Source organism: Apium graveolens, chromosome 9 (assembly GCF_009905375.1).
Source record: "Apium graveolens cultivar Ventura chromosome 9, ASM990537v1, whole genome shotgun sequence".
NCBI lineage: Eukaryota > Viridiplantae > Streptophyta > Magnoliopsida > Apiales > Apiaceae > Apium > Apium graveolens.
This window is the reverse complement of record NC_133655.1, coordinates 23,602,624-23,607,816: the sequence shown is the minus strand read 5'-3', so window position 1 is coordinate 23,607,816 and position 5,193 is coordinate 23,602,624. Positions and strand designations below refer to the sequence as shown.

Genomic DNA, 5,193 nt, shown 5'->3' with positions numbered 1-5,193 from the left:
AACTGACCATCTCGATAAGTATAATGGCTTATCGAGATCTCTTAGTTCTCTACCAAGTGTCTTTGAACTTGTCGAGGTCTCTGAGTTCTCTATAAATGTAGAAATGACTTGTCGATATCTTGAGATCTCTATAAGCATTTTGACTTGTCGATATCTCCGAGATCTCTATGAGAAAATTGACTTGTCAATATCTCCAATCTTCACATCTTCATTTGACTTGTCGATATCTCTGAGTTCTCTAATGCAGAAATGACTTGTCGATATCTCCAATCTTCATGTCTTCATTTCGCTTGTCGATATCTCTGATACTTCTCTATAAGCTGTTTTGGACTTCTCGATAAGTCATTCTGGAGTTCTCGAATGACTTCTCTAAATGACTTGATCTGTGACTTGTAGATATCTTGACTTAGAATATTGTTTCCAAAAACAGATATTCAACTCCACACAATTTCTCTGAGACATGATCTTCTTAATCTTCTTCCAGAGTTTATTGTTGGGCTTGAGACTGTTTACAGAAAAATACTCAGTCTAATCTTTGACATTTTTACAGACTCAAATAATACAATACAAAATACAAATTTAGATTATCATACAACTAATTATTAATGCTTCGCACGGGGTTGCCAACTAGTCTTATATAAACTGTGTATGACGTCTTTGGTGTATCAGATGATATTAAGCTCAATATCTCTTATGCACGTGTCAGATATATGTATTTGGAGAGTATGTTAATTATTATAAAAAAATAATAAGGATTTAGATATCAACATGAACTGATAAGAGATGTGTTATAAGATATATTATGGAGAACTGAGATTTGAGCTAAAACTGAAGCACCAATTAACTTTCTTACTACTCTTTATGAAGTTTGATAACTCTTACTACTCTTTATGAAGTTAGATCAACTTTTAGACTAACCGATATGCTAGTTTAGAGTTGAAATGGAGATCTAACGGAGTTTCTTCTTCTTTGAGTGATTTTAAAATGGACCGTTTATAGTTGGTCAGGCGGTTACAAAAACAGTTGAGGCAAATGTGTGCAAACATTATTAAGCATGCAAAGATAATTAATATTGTTTCATTTCTTTTGCTTTTGAAACATTTGGATTCTTGACATTCGATACTGTTGAGTTTCTTAGAGTAGTGTAGAAAATCATGAATAAAAATGTTATGATTGCAGGCTCGGCTGAATATATTTTTCGTAGGACAAATTTGTGATTAAATAAGATATTGTGGCGTAGTTTATTACTCATTGACTCTTACACTTATATAGACTTTTTTTTTTGCAATAATTCAAGTTTCTCTTAAAAGAAATAGAAAAAAAATCTCAGGAAAAATTATTTTAAAAATAACTGGTATCTACTGAAAGTAAGAACGGAGATGTATGTTCTAAATTTTTAAAAATCATTTACACCGAAAAAAATATATCGTTTAGAGGGTATTTGAAAACTTACATTTCTTTTAAATGATTAATTTTAAATAAAAGAATTAAATTATCATTTTAAATTGTCATATTTTTTTAGAAAAAATAACATACTTGCATAAATTTGTAAAGCCTTGAGCCCATGTTACAAGAATACATTTAAATTTCCAACATATTATTTAATAAATCTAAAATTCAAATCAAATCAAAATTATCAAACGGGGACTGTAGTGGATATAGAAATTGTTGGATTTCTCGTGTATAGTGGACAATTTGGACTTGCTGTAAAACAATTAAAACAATCGAAATAAAAAGCGTACAGAGATTTACTGCTAACCCGTTTACTACAAGTAAATTCAAAGGGTAAAAAAAGAACAGAAGTTGTCAAAAAAGACTAATTGAAATTAGAAAGTAGCCATCTCAGATTCTCTCATCTCATCTCATTCCCAGTTTCTTATCCTTTTCAAAAACCCTCCCTCCTCTTCGCCTTTTCAGAACACAAGAAAATGGCCGGAGTAGCTAGCGTGGGCTTAGTATGTCCGGTCAAACTTACACACAAGCCTCTCTTTTCCCCATCTTTGACCCGCTCCAACTACTCTGTTAAAATGACTTCTGTTTCTGTCCATCAGGAAAAAAAGACCTTTTCTCTTCACAAATCTCAACAGGCTTTCGAAGCCGCCAAGGTTCACCCCCCTTTTATCTTACTATTCGATTCTAAAATGTGTCCCTGTATCTGTATGTAAACCAAATATTCTTCGATTTGTAATTTGATTTGTATTATGCATATTTATATAACAATTTTCGATAGTTTAATACTCAACTAGTTCTTTTTTAATTGTAGTTATGGCTCTAGTGTATACTCGAAACAATCTATATTTTATATGACTATCTGTTTGGTGTAGTAATTGCGTAGTAGGAATGAGGGGAATGATTGTATTCTGTTTTCGATAGCTGATACGAAGTTATTAGAAAGAGCTTGATGAATTTTGTTATTGAATTGTACTTGTTTCGAGAGAGTCTTGTTTGTTGAATGTATTAACTCTTGTGAATTGTTGGCAGGAATTGATGCCTGGAGGTGTAAATTTCACCGGTCCCGTGCATTTAAATCAGTAGGCGGACAGCCTATTATAATTGACTCTGTCAAGGGATCTCACATGTGGGATATTGATGGAAATGAGTATATTGACTATGTTGGTTCATGGGGTCCTGCAATTATTGGTCATGCGGACGATGAGGTCTGTAGTTGTTTCTCGCCTGTTTCTTGTATATGCACATTTTGCTATAACGGTCTTATGTGTAGGTAGTAGGTACTGATTTTTCCGGCTATCCTTCATTTATTTTACTAGCCTAGTTGTTGCAGCTGTTCTCCTCAGTCCTCCTTTTTACATAACTGATTGCCATGTATTTTTTCTTGTTCTATTAGTATTTAGTATAAACATTAAAATTGTAGGTATATCTTTGACTTGTATTCCGTTGTTCTGGTTTTTAGCTTTTTGCTAAGAATATACCTCCTTGACCTTTCCAATATCTCTTGAAAATAAGGAATACTAGAATGCAGGATACTATGTAATATAGGAGTTCCATAAGCAGATTTATATTGATATGATAATTGATACCAACGAAGAATTAAAATATTAGTTTGTATATATTTTATGTTATTAGTTAGGATTAGACTTAATAATGTTATTTGGTTTAATATTATATTATATATGTGTAGGAATATTCTAGATTATGATAGAAATAAGAAAGCATTTGTTTCCTTTATTAGAAGATTGTTACTTAATCACTAAAAGTTTAGGGTTTACTCTTATGTGGCTATATAAGCTGATGTAATCTTTTATTATAAAGATAGAATTGATGATTATTGAATAGAGAATTGTTTCTCTCTTGTTATGGGTTTGCCAAACCTCTCTTCTGCGGTTGAGAAACCCTATGGTTGTGATTCTTCTTCGGTTGGATAACCTTTAGGCGTGGATTTTCTGCGGTTAATCCACAAATATCTATCATTTTACCTATTTTAACCCTTGTCCTGCATCAATAATACTAGAAAGTTAAATGTCACATTTTTGATATACCAAAATCTGTAGCCTTTTTCTGGTAAAGGAATTCGTTTGCAGTTTGCACTGTTCTATAGACACTTCAACAGTTACTCTTTTACTTGTATGTGATATGTGAATAATTTTTTTTTTCACGTGTACCTACAGGTACTCAAAGCCTTGGCTGAAACAATGAAAAAGGGTACTAGCTTTGGTGCTCCATGTCTTTTAGAGAATGTTCTGGCTGAGATGGTCATCTCAGCTGTACCAAGTATAGAAATGGTGAGGTTTGTCAACTCCGGCACAGAAGCATGTATGGGAGTACTTCGTCTGGCTCGTGCATTCACTGGCCGACAGAAAATCATCAAGTTTGAGGGTTGTTACCATGGTCATGCAGATCCATTTTTAGTAAAGGCCGGAAGCGGTGTAGCTACTCTAGGACTCCCCGACTCTCCTGGTGTACCAAAGGCAGCTACCTATGATACACTAACATCGCCATACAATGACATTGAAAACTGTGACAAGTCTATTTGCGGAGCACAAAGGGGAAATAGCTGCAATCATTCTTGAGCCTGTGGTGGGAAACTCTGGTTTCATTACACCTACAGTTGATTTCTTGAATGCCCTCCGAAAGATCACTAAAGAAAATGATACTCTTTTAATCTTTGATGAAGTTATGACTGGGTTTCGGTTGTCTTATGGCGGTGCTCAAGAATACTTTGGCATTACTCCTGACCTAACAACGCTGGGGAAGATTATCGGGGGTGGCCTCCCTGTTGGGGCATATGGTGGAAGGAGGGAGATTATGGAGATGGTTGCACCAGCTGGACCAATGTACCAAGCCGGGGACACTTAGTGGTAACCCATTGGCAATGACGGCAGGAATCCACACTCTCAAGCGATTGAAACAGGCAGGAAATTATGAATACTTAGATAAAATCACCAGTGAACTTATTAGTGGGATTTTGGAAGCTGGAAAGAATGCTGGACACGCAATGTGTGGCGGGTATATAAGTGGAATGTTTGGTTTTTTCTTCACAGAGGGGCCTGTATATAACTTTGAAGATGCAAAGAAGAGTGATACAGCTAAGTTTGCAAAGTTCTACAGAGGGATGCTAGAGGAAGGAGTTTACTTTGCACCTTCACAATTTGAGGCTGGGTTCACTAGTCTAGCACATAGTTCTGAAGATATTCAGAAGACAATAGCAGCTGCTGATAAAGTTTTAAGACAACTCTAGTTTGTTGGTTTCTGTATGTTTAAGTTTTTGAGGTTAATTTGCAGGGTTATAATCCTAGGTTTTTCTATAATCCTAGGCATTTGGGTTTTATTTTGTCTGTGTAGTTGTAACTTCTATTAAATTTCAATGCAATGTCCTCTTTGTTTAGCATTCTGTGGCATGTTTACTCTTTCGGTGGGTGGAAAAACTAAAATGTGCAAGTTATCTGGTCATGATTTCTAGAATACAGTTCAATTGTTAGTTCGTTTGTTCCTGGGTAACTTGCAGTTATACTTGAAATAAAATTTCAACTTCATTTGTTTTTAACATATTTGACATTGTCAATTCTGAATAAATTCTATAGAATTCGTAAAAGTTTAGAGTTTTGGTCTGATTGCTGTCCATTTCCCAATTGCATCATAAATTAACTTATCCATCAATAATGTACATAGAAAGATGTCCATATCATGGCCATATTTGGCCACAAAAAATAAGTGGCTTATTCAGTTATAAGTTCG

At 34.5% G+C, this 5,193-nt stretch overlaps 1 pseudogene; it reads left to right on the top strand.

Moving 5' to 3' along the window:
* The first annotated feature begins 1,873 nt into the window (after positions 1–1,873).
* Positions 1,874–4,846, top strand: LOC141684373 (glutamate-1-semialdehyde 2,1-aminomutase, chloroplastic-like; annotated as a pseudogene).
* The last annotated feature ends 347 nt before the right edge of the window (positions 4,847–5,193 follow it).